At 40.0% G+C, this 21,177-nt stretch overlaps 1 protein-coding gene across 11 annotated transcripts in view; it reads right to left on the bottom strand.

Annotated features, from left to right (window-relative positions):
- Positions 1-21,177, bottom strand: part of FHIT (fragile histidine triad diadenosine triphosphatase) — a 1,386,045-nt gene that overhangs the window by 1,220,083 nt on the left and 144,785 nt on the right. The window contains exon 3 of one of the 11 annotated variants that reach the window (XM_072785582.1): positions 19,479-19,572. The exons of the other annotated variants lie outside the window; for them this stretch is intronic. The gene's annotated coding sequence lies outside the window, so the exon portion shown is untranslated. The remainder of the gene's footprint in view (positions 1-19,478; positions 19,573-21,177) is intronic. 11 annotated transcript variants of the gene reach the window in all.

Raw genomic sequence — 21,177 nt, 5'->3', positions numbered from 1 at the left:
GAGAAGAAAATGATATTTAGTACCAATTACTCTACAGTTTCAGGATGATTCCCATTTATGACTACATTTCTGCAATCATGCCAGAAACTAGAGGAATTATAGAGGTTAATCAAACACAGACACTGTCCTTGAGGAGCTCAGAGTCTAGTAAAGGAGACAAAAAGTGATGAAAAAATATCAGGAGGTAAAATCCAGGAGTCACAAAAGGGGTCTCAGTAAAGAGTCCTGGTGTCCCAATGAGGCACAAAGGGCTACAGTAAGCTCAAGGCTCAAGGTAGTGGTGAGGTTTTTAAAATGAGTCTTACCCAGGTGGAGGTTGGGACTGGGAATGCAACAAAAATGAATGAAGATAGAGAGCGAGGCCACTCCTTCCTTGGTTCAACAGATCTTTATCATGTCCTATGTGATGCATTGGGAATACAGTGGTAAGGAAACATAGGTTCACTCTCAAAGGAGCTTGCATTCATAAAGATAAATTAGCAACAATGCCACCTTCAGATGAGCACTCTGAAGAAGAGCAGGGCCGAGTGAGGGGCCAAGCTGAGGAGAGCTACTCGAAATACAGTGGTCAGGGGAGGTTTTCCCATGGCAATGACACTGAAAAATGACCTGAACAAAGTGAGGGAGTGAGCAACGCAACACTCCATGGGGAGAACATTCCCAGCAAAGAGAACAGTGATCCTGTCCACAGCAGAGGAAATGCTGACACCTTCTTCTTTTGCAAACTGGGGTCTTTGAGCATGTTCTTGGGGATCTGAAGATCCTTGAAGAGATTTTCAATCTCTTTTCATTTTGATAACACTCATTAGTTGCAGATGGGGACACCTGGGTGACTCAGCAGTTGAGCGGCTGCCTTCAGCTCAGGGCATGATCCAGGTCCAGGAGAGAGTCCCACATCAGGCTCCCTGTGAGGAGCCTGCTTCTGTCTCTGCCTATGTCTCTGCTTTTCTCTCTCTATCTCTCATGAATCGATAAATAACACCTTTTAAAAATAAAATAAAGTAAAAAATAAGATTAAATGATCCAGATGCATTCTGGATCAGCCACATGGTACCTAAAATGTGAGCATCAACACAAAATTGCTAGGCCTGGGTTTGCATCCGTATTTGTATTTACAATTCTGCTGGTGTCAGATAGTGCTGTTTTAATTGCCATGAGCCAAAGATAGAAAAGAGGTATAATTACTACTTAAATAATGTGTTTGTGTCCTGAGACCTCAGAGGGATGATGGTAGGGTATCAGTGAACTGTCCCCATAATAGCAGCTGAAAGTGTTAGGAAGAAGTCCATTACACGGTTCAGGCCAACACAAGCTTGACCAGCTATATAGAGCCTTTGACATAACAGACATTCCATATTGATATCTCCAGAGATGATCCTGCTTAAATAAAACAACACCATCCATCATGTTATATTAATATCGGTAATTTGAATTTGGTTTTGTCATTTTGATTGCATTTAATTTATAAATGTGTTTTACCTGTATTTGTCTAAGAACTACACACATAGAAAGTTATACCTAGCTTTATATTTTTTACATGTTTAGTAACCAAACTACAAAAAAACAAATTAAGCAACATTGGAGATCTGTAAGAATTTCTCCCTTTAAATGGCCTCTGTATGTTACTCAAGACTGGCCATAGTCAAGACAGTGGTGGAGAATTCCACCAGAGCCATTGTTAGGGAATAGCTCTTGGTGGTTTCCAATGAACCACACAGTAAGTAAAGGAAAGAAAGGAGGTGAATATCTTTGGCAGGAAAAAAATATCACAAACTGGATAGACCTAACAACTGTAACTTTCCTTCTCTGTGCACAAAGGCCGTAATTCATGTAACATATCGGTTAAACCTCTTTCAGAGCACCAGCCCAATGGAACCTTAAACAGTAGAAAAATACATAGGGAAAAGAGTGAGGGTATAGCAGCTATAATTAAAGGTTCACTGCACTCCTGGGCCAGATTAATCACAGAGCCAGATGAAGAGTCAAACGTCACTAAAAATGCAAAATAAATCCAGCTAAACATATTTCACCTGCAAGGAAAAGTTTTTCTCACAACCCAAGGCTGTTCTATGCCAAGAAAAGTGAACAAGAGGCAAGAAAACAATCTGAAAAACTCAGACAGTTGGTGGGAATGACTCCTTGGATCATAGAACTTTATAATGATATTAAGTGAGAGCCGGCACCTGGAATCAAGCTGATCAGGGTTCAAGAAGCACCCCCAACAGTGATCAACTCTGAGACCTAAGCAAGTTCTTTAATATCACAGGGAAAAAAATCAAGATAAAATAATACCTACATTATAAAGTTGTTGAAAGGGTTTAATGAGGTCATTAATGCACATAGCCCATTTAGAACACTGCCTGTCATGTAGTAAGTGCTCCATAAATGTTAGAAATTATTTTGATGATGTTCTAGCTTTACCATTATATGAGCACATATCTCTACAGATGACCCAATAGTATGCGTTTACCCAACTTTACAGCCCTGGAACAATATCTCTAGGATGGTTCTAGATGATCTGTCATATATACACAAGTAGAACACATTTAAGACCATCCTTCAAATAACATCATTCTCTATCACTCATTCACATAATCCAACCACCTTACAGAGTAGGCATTGTTATCCCTATCTTACAGGTAACATGCACAGTCCAGAGAAGAGGATGAACTTGCTAAAAAGGACATACAGCTTATAAATAACACAGTCAATATTTGAGTCCAAGTCGGGGTCGAGAATCTGCTTTTTGGAAATTCATCACCAAACAATGTTGTTCTTTGACTTCCTGAGTTCAGTAGAGAGAAACACTGGGAACAGTTGGTCACATGCACATAATTGTTCATTCCTCTAGATTCTCCAACTTGTAGGCAAACTAGGGTGTTTCATTCTGCAGCTAAGCATTTCCCTAAGCTACAATTTATTGTTATGCTGTTAGCTAATATGGAGTCAATACAAAAATCATCCATTTGAACAGTGTTATAGTAACTTTCACAAATGAAGCTTAATTTGAAAGTACGGTCCAACATTTTTACATATTGTCCCACCGATCACAGCTAACTCAATTCACACTTGAATTTAGTTCCAAAAGAAAAAGGAATGCTTTGCTTTTGTCCTAATGAAAGTCATTTAATTCATTTTTGTAGACTTTTTTTTTTTTTTTTTGGCCAGAAAGCACTGAAATGAACTGAATACCCACAAACTAAAGAGAATTAGTTCATTTTGGGAGCCTTGTTACACCTACTCCTAAGGTTGTTTTTGTTTTTGTTTTTTTCTTTTAAGAGAATCTTTGTCATAGTGTATCCTTTTCTCAAATTATCCTATCTGAGTAATATTTTCATTTGTAAATGGCCACACATTCTCTTTCAAGTAGGGGGAAACAGAGCCCTTAAATGTTTCAAGGAACCTTCAGGACCCCCAAACTGCTACAAATGAAACATCTAACGATTGCTCCTTTGAAGCATCGAGACGCTGGCCATCAGGGCATTGAGGGCAGAGAACAACCGTGCAGCTCTGTACTTTACGTAGCTGGACCCGCTGCTGTCCAACCCCTTAATGAGCTACAGTGGACATAGTCAATCAGAAGCCAAGTCTGTGGCTCAGGGAAGAAAGCCGGCTGCAGAGGGAAGGCTGGAGGGAGCAGTTTCCCAGCAGTGCTTTGCTGCTACAGTCCAGCCCTGTCATCTGTGTGTACTCCTCATTAGGAACCACGTTGTGGGCCAGCGTACCTTCTCCAGCTGCAAGCAAAGGCGGCACCCCGGAATTGCCCTGTGGCCCCGATGCGTGACTAATGACTAGAACTCTGGCTTCTTACTTGATGCTTGGCCTTCAGAAATACGTGAACCTGTTCTGAAAGACACACCACTGTCACAGACGTATGGAGACAGATTAAGCTCCAGATGGAAGACTGTCAATGTCAATTGGTCACTGATCTTACAGCCTGGCTGGCTTTTCATCTGAGCAACCACAGAGAATGATTTCAGCACTCAGTTCCTTAGCTCAATTAAGTCTTAGGATCAAAAGTCAAGTTATCTGGGTTTCCCAAGCATTCTCCACCAAATGCTTGTGTTTTGCTGGCCCCTGCCCACTCATTTGTAGTTGCTGCTTTTGCTAAATTCATTCTTGAGCATGTCTTCCCTTTTCCGAGTGACTGACTATTCTGCAGAATGTTCCGGCTCTTCAATGAACTATACATTGTTGTTGTATCAGCTGTCCCATAAAGAGATAAAATCTGGATCAAATGCAGGACTTGTTGTGGGGAGAGAAAAGATAAGGTGAAGAATTAGCAGAAGAGCAAGAAGAAGGCAGAGATGATTGAAGGTTATGAAACATTTAGGAAGCTCTTGAACACCTTCCCCTTATTTCCTTCCTCTGACTCTCTGGATCTGCCAGTTACAGCTGCTGTGTTTTATGCTCCCATTGTGATATATGTTTGGTTCAGAGCTGTTGACTTTGCTCCTCGGTTATAGGTAAGGGCCTCTCTGTTTCCTGGCCTTATCTATCCAGCCACTTGTCTCTTCCTAGGGCTTGGATTTCTAAAAAAGCATATATGCGACTTCCTATCAAAGGAATTTCATTGCATTCCATAAATTCCTAGTACCAGACTCCAGATGCCCATGGTAACTTTTAAATTCATCCTGTTACCTCAGCATTTTTGCCATAAATGTGCAATAATGGTGATGATAATGTTTTTCTAAATGCTATACATACCGTAATTCATTCAATCTTCACAGCAACCTTCCAGGGGAGGTATCGTTATTATCCTCTTTCACAGATGAAACAAGCAAGACATCGAGAAGTCCACAGACTTGCCTGAGGACACTCCGTTCGCCAGCGCAACAGCCATGACTTGAGTCCAGGTAGCCTGGCTCTAGAACCTGTGTTCTCAGCCTCTGTCTTACACTGCTCCTCAGAAGGAACATTCCATCTCCCTGGTTTTCCATTCCAACCTCTCCAATGTACAATGCTAATTACAACTAGAATACATGTTATGGCAAAACATGTCCCAAAGTATATAAAGTAAGAATTAAACTTTGCCTCTTCTCCTTCCTCCTGTCCCTCTACCCTTCAAATCCTTATAATTTCATTCCTTGAGGGAGCCAGTATTAACAATTTGGCACGCATTTCTGTTTTTGAATACGGGCATACATTTTTACACATGTTTATATAAAACATACTGTTCTGCCACATGCTTGGCATCTTTTCATGTCAACTTACAGGGATCGCCTCCATACTTTTTAATGGCTGCAGAGTAATTTCAATGTACAGACATTAAACACAGTATTTAATGAGTCCCCTTCGATAGATATTTATTTCACATTTCAGTTTCTCATGACTACCAACACTGCTGCCATTAACTTCTTCGTATACCTGGTCAAGTATATTGACAGGATTTACTGTTAGAAATTTCAAAGAATGTCTAGGGCAAAACATTTCAAACTATGGTTGGTAGTTTCCAAACCACCTGATCCAAAGTTTATTATATTAATTTATATTCACAATAGGGTACATATACCTCTATCTCTCCATTTTCACTCACGTTGGTTATTATCTCAACTAAATACTTTGTAATTTAATTATGGGAAAAATGGAGTTATAATGAGTTCCCTAAGGTTCCCTTTGGGATTGCTAATTTACTAGGATCCACACAACCAGTCTTGAGAATGAAATAAAGCAACTAACTAACCTCAAAATATCCTGCCTGCCTCTCTTAAATAACTCTTCTAATCTGACCTCATTTATATAGTGACCTCCAATTCTTCTTAGATTGAGTTACATATGGATAAATCTCATGGAAACTTGCCCAAAATCCAACAATGAAATAAAAAGATATCTTGGTAGGGAAAGATGACTCTCCAAGATCATTAGAGGTGCCCAAAATTGCCTCCCATGTCCCCAGGCATAAACTAAAATATCAACTGATTCTTGACAGTATAAATAAAGGATGTGCCCCGGACTGAATAGAAATGAGCAAATCTTGAGTGAAGGACTGAATTTCTAGGAGCTGTGCAGTGTTACCTAGAGGCATGAATTAGGTGGATCTGATTCTATCCTGAAATGAGTAGAAAAACTATTCCAGGTGACCACTGCCCCTCAAGCACAGTCACTCAAAAGACCCTCTTCTAACTCCATAGAAGGTGTCATTCATCAACTCCACTCACTGAAGATGCTGTGTTTTGCATTCCAAAGTGGCACCTCAACTGATACAATAAACACAGACTAATAGAAACATCATCATCTTTTTCATCATCATCTCTGGCAAGATTTGCATTATGTGAATAAAGCACTCTGCTAATTCTCTAAGCAACCACATGAGGAAGATACTGTTAGTATCCAATTTTACAGTTGTGAATATGAGGCCATAAGTAAATAAGTGATATTTCCAGGGCTCAAACCACTTCTGTATTATGTCCAAGGCTATGCTCTTGACCATTACACCATATTCCCTTCCACAGGCATAAAATAAACATACGAGAAGAGCAAAAAAGTCCCAACTACAGGAAGGATGACAGAGTATGGTGGGCAGTTTGTGTATTGAATGAAGCATAGTAGACCAGTCTGATGGTAAGTCTCCTGTTTCAGAATGTCTGCATGTAACTAAAAAAGCATCTCCATTAATGTTTACAGGCACAAACGTCCACAGGGGCCAGGAAAATAACACGCATGAGTGAAGGGCCAAGCGCGAGACAAAGGGAGGAGTGAAGATTATATAACCCTTCCACAGAAAGCAATCTCTTGAGCTAGTAACTCCTGTGTTGTTCAAAGCTTGCCAGATGACCAAACTTTTTTGAGAAGTGAAAAATCCAAATTTTTAAAGTTTTTTTTATAATAAATTTATTTTTTATTGGTGTTCAAATTACCAACATACAGAATAACACCCAGTGCTCATCTCGTCAAGTGCCCGTCACCCATTCACCCTCACCACCCCCTCCTCCCCTTCCACCACCCCTAGTTCGTTTCCCAGAGTTAGGAGTCTTTATGTTCTGTCTCCCTTTCTGATATTTCCCACACATTTCTTCTCCCTTCCCTTATATTCCCTTTCACTATTATTTATATTCCCCAAATGAATGAGAACATACAATGTTTGTCCTTCTCCGACTGACTTACTTCACTCAGCATAATACCCTCCAGTTCCAACCACGTTGAAGCAAATGGTGGGTATTTGTCGTTTCTAATGGCTGAGGAACATTCCATTGTATACATAAACCACATCTTCTTTATCCATTCATCTTTCGATGGACACCGAGACTCCTTCCACAGTTTGGCTATTGTGGACATTGCTGCTAGAAAAATCGGGGTGCAGGTGTCTCGGCGTTTCATTGCATCTGAATCTTTGGGGTAAATCTCCAACAGTCCAATTGCTGGACCGTAGGGCAGGTCTATTTTTAACAAGTTTTTAAATTTAATGAAAAGTTTTTCAATTCATCTAGTGTTCAAAAAAATCCAATTTTTAAGGCAAACTGTTCCTATTTGTAAGCTCTATTTCAACGTCTTAAAAACATTTCTAGGGTGAGTTTGCAACCTCTGACCTCCACAGGTAAGTAATCCACATAGAAGCAATAACATGGAAGGAATGGTAGCAGCGTTGTGAGATAGCTAGCATCCAGCTGTCCCTTACCCTTGCTCACATACCCTTATCTTTCTCAGGAATCTGGAAGGTAGCAACATGCTCAGGGAAGACAGGCTCTGTCCCTATCCAAGAAGCTGAATCATGACTGGTCTAATCAGTAAAGGCAACTGAATTCTCCTTTGCCAATGACTAGTCTGGAAGGGGAAACATGTGTGTTTCACATCTGACCCAGTTCTGGCTAAAGAGAAATAAAAAGATACCTGCTAGGAGACTTTAAGGAAAGACTTTCTTCTCTAAAATGAATGAATGAATGAATGAATGAATGAATGAATGAATGAATAAATAAATAAATAAATAAATAAATAAGAGAGGCTTGACACAAGATGATCATTCTCTCCTATCCTATGTTGGATGCTAATCTGCTAATCTGGGACCTTGGGGTAGTGAAAGCTATGGCAGCCTTCTTGTGGGCATAAGGCAACCACACTAAGGATGAAGGCCAACACACGACTGATGGTATAATGGAAGCATGGAAGGGGCTTGGGCCTTGGTGAGCAACAAAATCAACCCTGAGACTGTTTATCTCAACGCTTCTTATTCAGGAAACAGAAAACATGCTTGTGCTTTAGGACACCACTAGTTGGGCTTTCTGTTACTTTCTGTTACTGAACGCGTTCTAGTGAAGGATGTCTCTTTCAACCTCTCTTCAGAGTTGTAGCCTTTTGTTTACAATATCCCTAATGCGGAAAACTTCAGCAACATCAAGTTTATGCAGTTAGAGTCTGCAACAACATGTGAGATGAGGCTCTGCCACTTGAGAACACCCACACTCTGCTTCAAAAATTTAAATTATGCTGTTAGCTTTTCAAGATGGATGAAATCCTTTACAGCATCATATAGCAAGGACTTAACTGCTCTCACAGTTGCCAGGCAACTGCATACGTATATGCTGCCTAGAAACAAAATTTATGACCCTTGACTCCCCAGAGGAGGGTCTTTCTCCACAACTGATATGCATGTGCCCAAGTCTGACACTTTCCATCCAGCAAAGGTCATGGTGTACATCAGGGCTATGCAACAATCCCAAACTCATTATACCGCCAACTAATATCATTCTTGATCACATCATAAATTGTGGTTCTGCATGCAAAGCCAAACGACAGAGTGAAGACTGTCCTGGGGCATAATTCCCTGTCCTCTGGCCTGTCTCATTATATAGACTGATTGGGTACCATCCAGGCAAAGGAAAAGAACATATGAAGGTTCCTATCAGCCTGAAGAATCACTGTCAGGTGAACAGAGTTTTGTAAGCATCTTTCAATATTCAAGGAAAGTTTGTCTTCACAGCAAGTGATACGATGAACTTTAATAATGCCTCATGGTGCTTCTAACTTTGAGTCATTTAAAAAAATACATCCACATGCAGGCTAAGATATGCTCATCATTTTATTAGTGCAGAAATTTCAAAATGCAAATACAAATGCCCCACATTTACAATTCATAATGGTTCCGGTGTTGTGTTTTTGCAAGTGAATTTTTGAATATTTTAAATTCATAGCATCACAGTATGTAAAAATCAAGAGGGACCCTGAGATTAAGCAGTTGAATCCAAGAGAATGCAAGGAGAATGCACAGCTCCTTAGGAGTCAACACAGCACACACACACACACACACACACACACACACACACACCCGTCCCAGTTGCTTAACTCCTGTTCTAATGCTCTTACCCAAAAACAATGTGCTTGTCCCTCATGTAATCAATTCTTTATTAATGTGGCAATGAAGGTTAGGCACAATTTAGTTTCAATCTGATGACAAACCAAACTCTCCATTTAGGTCTTAGTTGCTGTGTTAGTCAAAATTAGGTTAAGGTGCATGTGAGCCACCCCTTGCCTACCCTCTGTAGGTAGCTTCTATTCTCTCACTGAACAAGTTAGTAGGTCAGCAGTCCAGGACTGGTATGCCAGTTCCACAGATTCATTACAGACCCATATGCCTTCTAATTTACCACCTCTGCATTCCTAGAGGATGGTCTTCCTTAATGTGATCAAAGGGGATGGGAGAGCCATAATATCTGCATCCTAATGGGTGACGGGCACTGGGGTTATTCTGTATGTTAGTAAATTGAACACCAATAAAAAATTAAAAAAAAATATCTGCATCCTAGTCAGCAGAAAGGAAGACTCTTCAATAAAATGTCTCATTAAGGATTCTCCTAGTTTGAGTTCCTCCTGCAAGCAATGCCCAAGACAAGTACCAAGAACATGGGTTGAGACAGCTTATTTGGAAACGGATCCAAGGAAAGTCAAAGGAGAGAGGGGATCAGGAGAACTGGAAGGGAAAAGGGGAGGGGCAATAAAGCTTGTGTTATCAAGCTGGTTATACATGTGAGCGAGTTCATTCGCTTCTGGAGATCATACAAAAACTGCAGAATGTATCTCAAAAGTATCCATCACACTGACTGAGGCTGGAGTTATCCAGCAATATCTCCAGGCTCTCCAGTGGTCAAACTGATACAGCATGGCCCAGGCCTCAGGTGAACAAAAACAGGCATTTGCCATAAATCATATTGTTAGCATAAGGTATGTGGCATGGCCCAAGGTCACAGGTATACAGAGACACTCTAATTGAGCAGGATATATCAAGGGGCTCAAAGGTTATTTCCCAGGATCCAACAAAGCTAGCCTTTTCATTGGAATGTGCAGAGTTTTAACACCTCAAGTTTGCTGAGTTAACCTTCTACAATCTGTTTGGCAAGAACGTAGTCATAAGGCCATACTCACCTGCAGCAAAAGAAGGAAATGCAGTCTTTGTTCTGGGCAGCCACTTGTCTACTGAACATTCAGGAATTCTATCACTATGGAACCATAGTTCTCAAATTTGAGCATGTCAGAATCACCTACAGAGCTCGTTAAAATAGGATGCACGCACTCTCCACCCCTCACCACCACACCTCCTGCTGGCTCCTGGTTCTAGTAGGTTCAGTAGGTCTGGGATGAAGACTGAGAATTTGCATGTCAACAAGTTTGCAGGTGCATTCGTTTTGTGCTGCTGCCAGAATAAATCATCACAAACTCAGGAGTAAAACAACACAAATTCACTATCTTACTGTAGTGTATATCAGGTCTCTCAAGTTGCAGACAGGCTACCATCCTTCCTGAAGGCTCTAGGGGAGACTTGGTTTTCTGGTTCATTCAGCTTATTTGCAGAATTCAGTTCTGAGGTCTCTGCTTCCTTACTGGCCATGAACTGACAGCATTCTCAAACTCCAGCATGGACCCATCCCTCCACAGTCAAGTTGGCAATGAGAGTTTAAGTTATTTTCATGTTTTAATCTCTCCTGCCTTTTCATGATCAAATCTCTCTGACTGCAGCCTGGAAAGATTCTCTAGTTTTTCAGTGGCTAGTTTGATTAAATTAGGTCAGCCCAGATATGACACAATTATCCTCTCATCTCAGGTCTAGAATCTTAATTACATATACAAAATCCCTTCTACCTGCTAGGATAACATCGTCACAGATTCTGGAGATTAGGGTGTAGACATCTTTAAGAGAGGCCATAATTCTGCCTACTTTACCAGTTCATTCTGACACTGCTAGTTCAGGGACCATACTTTGAGAACCAACACCATAGAAAAGGAAAGAACTACCAATCTCTTCCATAGCATGGAAGTGTCAATTGAAAGAAGTACAAAAGCTTTATATGGAAAGTATCTAAATATAGGGGTGCCTGGGTGGCTCAGTCGGTTGAGCATCTGCCTTTGGCTCAGGTCATGATCCTGGGGTCCTGGGATCAAGCCCTGCATCGGGCTCCCTGCTCAGCCAGGAGCCTGCTTCTCTCTCCCTCTGCCCCTCTCCCTTCCTGTGCTCTTGTTCTCTCCCATAAATAAATAAATAAATAAATAAATAAATAAATAAATAAATAAATAAATAAAAAATCTTTTTAAAAAAGTCTCAAGTGCTTTATCAAATGGATTAACTGACTGCAGTTTTACTTCTTCCCTGGGCCCAATGCCTGCTCAAAAAGCTGCTCAAAAAAGTAATGAGAGAAAGGACACAAAGAGGGGCCAAAGAACAGAGAAACAAGGAACAGAAATCATTCCCACACTAGAGAATCAGCTGTTGCATATGTTAGCCTGTTCTCGGAATGTATTCAGTAAAATTCATAAGTGATCAAGAGAGAAAGAAAATGTAATCAAGCCAATCCTGAATTAAAAATAATAGAGAATTCCACTAAAATTCCAAAAGGTCTCTTTATGGCAATATGCCTTGTGGTCTTTAGAATGCCAGAGTATGCAGTGAACCTCCAAGAAAAAGAATACAATTTCTTAATCTGGCCACTGACCATTTTCTTCATGGCACATATTATGGAACTGGATTCCCTGAAAAATGCAGTTGTCAAAGTTGCTCTGGGGTGAAAGGGAGTAATTCGATACACTTGCACTTTTTTTAGTGGTGCTTCTCAAATTTGGCTGCATACTAGAATAATCTCAGGAGTTTATGAAACCAATGCCTAGGTCATACACCCCAGAGATTCTGATACACTTGTTCTGGGGCATGCCATGGGCTTCAATGTTTTCCACATTCCCTGGGATTCTAATGGAAAGCCACGATTAAGGACCACTACTATGGGTGATAACTCTGTTCCCCTGATTCCTTTAGAGCTAAATTATTTAGTTACTCACCACAGTGAGAAAATGAAGTATTGTTCTATGTATTTTAATTCTGCTCAAACAAATTAAGGGAGGGATTTTGAGGATTAAAAGGGAGGTCCAAAGTACAAAACAATTCCACACTCAACAACACCATTCTTTTCTACCATCCTTGCCAGACCAGATGACTTTAATCTCATTATATCTCCAGAATTTAGCGCAATGCCCTGGTAAATGTGCAGTAAGTAATGTGGCAAATGTTGAAGAAGTATGAATAAAGTCCATTTCAAAATGCAGATCCTGGAAGAATCACTCTTTGCTCAAACCTAAGTGCAGATAATTGGAGCAAATAGTGAGATGGGGAATTGGCATTTTGACTGGCATGCTACCAAGCACATAGATCTTAAATGATAAATATTTGATATGTGAATGAATGGATGGATGGATGGATGGATGGATGGAAGGATGGATGGATAGATGGGTGAATGAATAAACTTAAAAAGATAAGCTTAAGTATGCTGAAGCATGAGATAATTGGGTGAAGGCTAGAGGATGAAGCCCAGAGCTGGAACTGAAGTTCAGAGGACAGGTAGATCCTCCTCCAGGTTTGTGTAGATCACTAAAAACATTTGCTGTATCAGTAAACATCACTCAAAAGACCTCTGCTCAAGTGGAGGCACTTGTTTGGAAATTTGCAAATCCCAGCTTCCTCTAATTCATCTCTGTCTTCTTAACCTATTATGACCCAATGCAACCCCTTCACCTCTATCCAGGATGACAGGAGAGAAGAGAGTGTGCGCAGGAGCTCTTATCTTCCCCTGCTCCTTTTCTTTGCTACCAACATCATGCTGCACAGTAACTGCCAACTGCCTTTTTTCCAGGACACCTTTTGAGAGTATCTCCCTTGGATCACCCAGGGTAGGTAACTGCAGGGTTTTTTTGGTCATATTATAAGTCTTATGGTACATGCATCCCTAACAAGTGCCATCCCTAAGATGATGTAGCATGTCATCCAATATTCTGTCCCTTAATTCATGGTGCTATTTATCTTGGCTGCAGGAAAATAAATTATTGGTGTATTCAGAAAGTCTCATACCACCTTTCCTCCTCTCCATTATCATAAAAGTTTAAATTACTTATTTATGAACCAAATAATTTATCTGAACATTTTAACAATACACTAGCACTTATAAAGGCTTTTATATCAATTTTGTTAGAGATACAAAGTCAAATATCACTATGGTACAAGTTGTTCTGTTTTTTTCTAATATCCAATAATATATTAATGGGGTTCCATTTTGGCCTTTTACAATTAGTACAAGAAGCACAACAGATCCACAGTAATCTTGAGAAAATGACAAATGTGTCCCAGCAACAATTTGTCCATGGAATGCAAGGCCTTGACACAGCACTTCTAAAACTACTCCAAAAGAAAAAGCGAAGAAAAGGAAAAAAAACAATACTCCAAGTCAAAAACCATCAAGAAAGAGTCAAAAAACTCTCACAGATTATTGTTGGGAATCTAGAGTAAACAACATTCCTAGATCACAATCTAACAATATGCATCATATATTCACAGCTTTAAAATATTCATTTCTTCACCATTATTTCAAGAACCATATCCCAAGGAAATAATAAAAGATGAGCTAAAAGATATATCACATATGGATGCTCACTTGGTGCTACTTCCCATAAAGAGAAATTGAAAGAAATGTACAAGTCCACAAATAAGGGGCTTCTTTATACAGTTTGCTACCTACAAAATGGACTGCTATTCAGTCATTAAAAATGATGTTCCTAAAGAATTATTGTTTATAGGAACATGCACAAAAATATACATGCTATAAAATTATGTAGAACACTAAGATGTAAAACAGTGTATCCTGTCTATAGCCGATATGCTCATAATGTATATTTGCATATATATTTCTTGCACAGACTGATAGAAAGTGATCAATAAATATTTTTGAACATCTAAGTGGCATATGTGCGTGTGTGTGTGTGTGTGTGTGTATACAGAAAGACAAAGTAAAGTACCTCAAAATGTTGGTGGTGGTACTGACTACACTGTAGAATTCTGGGGGATGCTTATTCTCTGCCTTATACTCTTCTATATTTTCTATGTTGCCTCAAAGCACGTATTATTTTTGTAATCCAGAAATATATTATTACTGATCTGTGGGCTACAGAAACTCATTGCTATTCTCCTTGGAGTATTCCAATGATGCCAGCTCTCTGTTGTTGGGCACTTTCCCCCTTGTTTGGTCTCTTCCAAAATCCATGGCTTTGAAGCCAGAATCATTTGGATTCAAATTCTAGCTCTTTACTTTAAAGCTCTATGACCTTGGGTAAGTTCATTCATCTCTCTGAGCATTCTGTACTGGTATGGGGATGTTTGGGGAAGTAAATGAGAAGTTCTCAGCCTATCCAATAGTCATTTGTCCCTCCCATTTCTTTCTAATAGGACCTGACTCTGATTTTGTTTAGTTGATGGGGCCCACACCCCAGATTCAAGGACAAAAGGCTGGGCCCTATCCAGCCCTAGGCTGTAAGCTTGACCAGACCAGGATCAACATGGGAACTTCATTCCCCTTGCAAAGGATTGTTTTAGGGTAGGGTTTGAAATTCTGGCGAATGGAGGAGGGCAAATTGCTGGAGAGCTTCTGAAAAGGTTTTTCTCATTCTTTTTTTTTCTTTTTTAAAGATTTTATTTATTTATTCATGAGAGACACAGAGAGAGAGACAGAGACATAGGCAGAGGGAGAAACCCGATGTGGGACTTGATCCCAGGACCCCAGATCAGTCCCAGAGCCAAAGACAGATGCTCAACCACTGACTCACCCAGGTGTCCCAGTTTTTCCGTATTCTTAAGAAAACAAAGGATACACGAAAGGATGGATACACTTTTCTATTTCTGGCCTTCAAAATACTGCTATGTCAGGGTGTCTGGAAGCACCCTACCCAACCTGTTAACATAAGGGGACAAAAGGGGACAAGTCTATGTAGAAAAGTAATATCTGAAAGAATGACCAAAAAAGGGGGGGGGGGCAGAAAGAATCCTGGTTCTCAATAATGCTGCTGAATTCTAGATAGGCCTTAGTTTTTCATCTACATTTAGTATTTTTGTCTAAGTCAGCTGAACTGGATTTCTATTAGTTCCATCTGAAAAAAATCCTAAATCACATAGAAAGCAAAAGTGCCAAGCCCACGACAAAGACCTGAGTTCAACAAATGTAAGCTTTCCCTTCTTTCCAGCATCCTCCAAATATATATGCAATATGCACAATGTATATGTAGGTCATAGGGAAGGTGACAAGAAAGAAAGGGTGAATAGACTTTTTCTTACCTCCCAAAACACATACCCAGGACCCAATTTCTCTAATTTTAACATAAAGGTCCTAATAAATGATGGGCAAAGTTTTCCAAGGAACACTTGTGTGGCAGGAGTTTTTATCCTGCTAAAAAGGAATTCTAGTTCTTCTCAGAATATCTAGAATAACAAAGACCTCCCGTAATCCCTCTTCTCCCTGTGGGTCTTGAACTGGCCAGAAGCCATGATTTTGTAAGAGGTTCCCCAGATAGATGAGAATGGATGGAGTGTGTGCTACTACATCAAAAGAAAGCATTTGCCACTGGAATATGCATGGGCTACATTAGCTGTGAGTCTTAATCAAGTTATGAAGACTGACAGGCTCCTTGGCCCATGGGGCTCTAGAGCAATAAAATATGCACTTTTCTAAAAATGACATTGATAGGAGTCAAATGACTGGAACACTACTTCATTCAGTTCCATATTCCAGATTGAACCACCTCCTTTTTCATATCCTTCTGCATATGATACCAATAGGGAAGAATAACCCAGTCTGACATATGTTTAGATATTTTTCTATTTTAGTTAAAAAGAAATACTCATTTTTTTAAAGCCTGGAAGATTATCTGTAATTTGAGTCTAATGTCTCAAAAAGTATGTACTACTGGAATTCAAAATCACCCTTCCAGCACCGCAAAAAATTCATGAGAGTGTTCAAAAGCTTTTGGGGGTTGGTTTGTGTGCTCCCTTTTTATGACTATTGCTCCCCATCCCAGAATATGGCACTCAATAAGAAGGGCTAACAGTGTCCTGCTGGCCCTGTTCCTATGTGTCATCTTGCTACATTTCCAGTTAATGGCATGACTGTAATGACTAGCAATTTAAATAATGGAGGCTGAAGCAGAGGCAGCTATAAGGACACAATGCAGAAATTGCCACAGTTTATCAACATCACTGGCACCCAGCTCTTCATTACCTCCTTGAATAGGGTCAAAGTAGTTAAAGTGATGCTGTAAATACCGACTAAAACAAAGTAGCTGTTTATTCTTGATTTGGCATCGGGTATTTATAACAAACAAGTTGCGTTTCCTAGGCATGGGTTATTAGACACGAGAGTGTAATTGATATTAACCAACTTTCAGGCTCCAGTAACTTTTTTTCACTGTGTGTCAGTTTAATTTTTTTAAAGCATAAGTAGTGCATGCCAAATGGAAAACAAGAGGAAAAACACACAAAACCCCTTAAGCCTTCAGTGCTAAGTGAAAAACAACTAATCCATTTGTCTTATAGAATCCTTTAGAGGTTTGCTATACACTCAGAAGAGTCTTCTCTTTTTGAAGGGGTATTTCAGATGATTTTTTTTTTTTTTTGAAATGAGACTGGTCTAACCATAATCTTATTCTTGTTCAGAAGTGGAGCAGTATGGACTAATGTCTGAAAACACTAATTATGCATCTTCTGTATTAAGCAGAGGCTGAATGTTGGTGACCCGCTGTCCAAATCTGGCCTATTGCTCTGTTTCATTTGGGCCACACAATAACAGCAGACTTCATGTTTTAACACTTTTAAATCCTTTTAAATATCTGCAAATTCAGAGCGTTCACAGAAAATGCTGGAATCTCTGACTCTACAGGCACCAGACTCCCACACAGTAACAAACAGCTGGGCTGAGTTGAGGCTGCTTCCACTGGGGTGACATACATGCTCTACAGTCCACCTCCTCAGGCCTCCCGAGAACCTCCCTGCCCCTGAGCCCAGATGTCAATTATCTCCCTTCTTAATTGTACTCTTTTCTTTTCTTTTTTAAAGGAGAATTCTTTCCTTTTTTTTTTTTTTTTAGGATTTTATTTATTTATTCATGAGAGACACAGAGAGAGAGAGAGGCAGAGACACAGGCAGAGGGAGAAGCAGGCTCCATGCAGGGAGCCTGATGTGGGACTCGATCCTGGGTCTCCAGGATCACGCAGTGGGCTGAAGGCGGCACTAAAGTGCTGAGCCACCCGGACTGCCCCTGTTTTTTTTTTTTTTCTTACGGGAAAGATCAAAGACAAATATTTCATGTTGGTGTGTCTCCATCACAAGTGGGAAAACGAAAGATGGGCTAAGAGGACTGGGTGTTTCAAGAGAAATGAAGAAATCACAATTCTATACAGAAGTATGGAATTTCTTAACCTTATTTCCTTTGCTCAATAACAAAATCTCCCCAGCTGCCCTTCAAGGGCATTTGAGTGGGTAATTCTGTGAAAAGTACCAAGCTAGAAGTTCTGTAGAAAGGATGCCAGATGTGTGGAAAAGCCAGGCTAAGTTGAGTCTCAAGACAAAAGCCATCAAGCCAAGAGGGGAAAGCAAGCATCCTACTTGTAAGAAAAACAGAAAATAGCAAGCATGGTATAGAGGACTAGGAAGGATAAAACAGGTCCTGATGTTCTACCAAAAACATCTTAGCCCCTGGCCAACTTCCTTTCAGAGAATAACTTAGGCACCCCAGGAACCTGCCTTCACTGGCTGAAATCATCCAGCAACTGTTCTCGGTGTGAGGTCTGGTAGGAGCCTCTTGTCTGGTCTGCAGCTGTGAACCCTCAGTGCCCATTTGGTTTTATGATCACTCTCTCCTTCTGCAAGGAGGTGGGAGTACTACAAGAGATGCTTATCTTTATAAGAAGAAGAGACACATATGCACACATGTACTCAGAAAATATTACTTGATGGCATCCACACCCCTAGGAGATTTCACTCAGAAATACTTTCTAGCAACCAAAAGAAGTAAAAGTCTCAAGATCTGAAATGATGGAAGGTTAGGGAAGCTACCATATAGAAACAAGCTTTAAAAAGAATTCTTCAGAAAACCAGAAGAGGTGTGTACAACACACACAGCCTTTTTTACCAAATCCCCTAGTAAAGAACCCAGGGAAAACTTTTCAGTATAGGGATGCTTGGGTGGCTCAGTGGTTGAGCATCTGCCTTCGGCTCAGGTCATGATCCCAGCCGGGGTCCTGGGACCCAGTCCCATATCAGGCTCCCTGCATGGAGCCTGTTTCTCCCTCTGCCTGTGTCTCTGCCTCTCTCTCTCTGAGTCTCTCATGAATAAATAAATAAAATCTTAAAAAAAAAAAAAACAGTTTTCAGTATAACCTGGGAAGTTTAGGCAAAGAGTAGAATAACCAACAAGTATGTATTAATTTTCTACAATGTGCCAAGGACTGCATATACATATTAACAGGCTTTAATAATAAATAACACTTTTGTTGCTCATTCATTCATTTAATAAGTATTTGTTCACTGCCTTTTACATGTCAGGCCTCTCTAGGGATGCAGAAATTTAAAGACTTGGTTTTCCTACTGTCAAGTTTAGAGTTTAACAGAGAGACAGACACTCTGATGAAAATAATAATGGTCATAAATATGTTAGTGATAATACAACAAGTTAATAATGCTGTCATTTACTGCATGCTTGCTATGTGATAGGAATTGTGCCAAGCACTTTACATTACTTTTTATTGAATCCCGCATAAATACCCTATGATTGAAGTACTAATACCGTCTTCATTTTACTGAGAAGGAAAGTGAGTCATAGAGAGAGTACATAGTTTGCCTAAGGTTACACAGCTAACAAGTGGAAAATCTGAGATTTAAACACTGCCTCTTAAAACACACACACAAAAAAAACCCAAAAAAAACAAAACAAAATAAAAAAACCTGCCTCTTTTCTATACCAGATGAACAGATTATCTGCTACCTCAACTGAAAGCTGGTTGCAATGGAGGTATGTCAAGGACAAGAGAAGCAGAACGGAGAGCCCTTAAATGTTTTTTAATTTACAAAGCACTCTCTCATACAGAGAGTAAGCTCCAGAATTCATCAGCCCCAAAAGGTGGTATTGGTAAAAAAAAAAAAAAAAGAATAGGCTTCAAAATGGCTTAGGTCAAGGTATGAAGGACAGACTTACAGATGGCTGGTAAGAGAATCTGGGATGGACCAAACTTTCCAGATTCAGAGGCAAAAGGAAAAGCGAGTTCTCCCATGGCATCTTTCTTGGGAGCCTATTGGGAACAAAATGGTTCTTATTGGATGAACCACACATGCCTTAATTTTCATGTTTCTAAGAACAAGAGTCAATAAAGCTTTCACCCTGGTTTTTTTTTTTTTTTTTTGTTATGTTTTGTTTTTTACCTGAAGTCTACTAAAGCTAATATGATACATAAAAGATATATCAGTTATTCAGTGCTTACCATGTTCCTTGGAGAACAATAGGTACCTGGTGTATAGTGTTTCTAATCTCCCTAACACCATGAGATACAACCCTATAGAAAAGAAGAACTCTGGGCTCAGAGAGGTCAAGTGATTTATCGAAGGCCACACAATAGTAAGCGGTAGAGGCATGATTTGAACTTGGAATAATGTGATTCCAACATCAACACTTCCTCCCTAACACCAAAGCACAAAGTATCAGGACAAATATCCCTACAAACATTCAACATGTTTCTTCATTCATTCGTTCAAAAACCAGTTTATTCTGTACATACAAGGAACATAGTACCTCTACTCATCCTTATCTCTGGAAAAGTGAGGATCAAGAGTGAAGACTAAGGTCAGGAAAGGTACCACTTTGCACAGAGCTTTCAAGCCCGTGATAAAAAATGTGGGCAGCCACATATCCCAGGTAAATGCACTATTATGTCAATGTTTGTCTACAGGGGGAAGATATCTCCCCCATTTACATCATTCAGTGGCTCCCCTCTGCCTTAGACTAATCCTAAATGTTCTTGCAAAACTCTCCAGTCTCATCACTTTGACTATCTGTCACCATCCCAACTCCTCAATGGATCTCACTCTTTCACCCCCAAGCTTTGCATGGCTGTTCCTTTTGTCCTCAGTCTTCACCCCCCATTAGCTGGCTAACTCCCACCATTCAGCTCAGAAGTCTCAGCTCAAAAGATACTGGTCTCTAGGAACCCATCCTCAATGCCCTCACATCCATCATGTTATACAATGTGTTATGAGTTTTATTATCTCTTTCCTCCATCACTTCCCTCCTTGAGGGCAGGCACTGTCTTTGTTAGCTTGCCAGCACCATGCAAACAGCCTGGCACATAACAGGTACTCAATAAATACCTTGGGAGGAATTGTTAGGTTAGTGAATGGAGTGATTGATGGACTGATTGATTCTTGTTGAGACTACTGAGTCAAGGAAGCTGTAGGAGGTTGTGCTATAGTCCAGGGGAAAACATTTTCTTGCTATGGAAGCCTAGAAGCATTTATTAAGAATGAGTACTTTGCTAAGTAGGGAGAATGTAATGACTAGTTGGTCAAGGCAGACAGCAAGTCAGAGAAAAGCAGAGCCAGTGGGCAGTTGCTGGGGAGACTACAATTCCACAGGATGATGAGCCATTAGCATGCAACACCGAGTAATCTGATTTTCATGACAGACAGATTTATTATGACTTCTAAATATATAAATCCCAGGTTATGCTTTACAGCTAACCTAACAACTTGATATATGTGTCTGACATCCCATCTTAAAATCAGATTCCAGCTTCTAATTAATTTTTATTCACCCTTCGCTATAACTAGAGAGGCAGAAAATCTCAGGGGGATAAACAATAGACAGGGTATTAGTCGTTTGTATTTCGTGGTGCATTTTTTCA

Source organism: Canis lupus, chromosome 19, assembly GCF_048164855.1.
Source record: "Canis lupus baileyi chromosome 19, mCanLup2.hap1, whole genome shotgun sequence".
In the NCBI taxonomy this organism is placed as follows: Eukaryota; Metazoa; Chordata; class Mammalia; order Carnivora; family Canidae; genus Canis; species Canis lupus.
The sequence above is the reverse complement of the archived record's forward strand: the minus strand, read 5'-3'. Positions and strand labels throughout refer to the sequence as shown.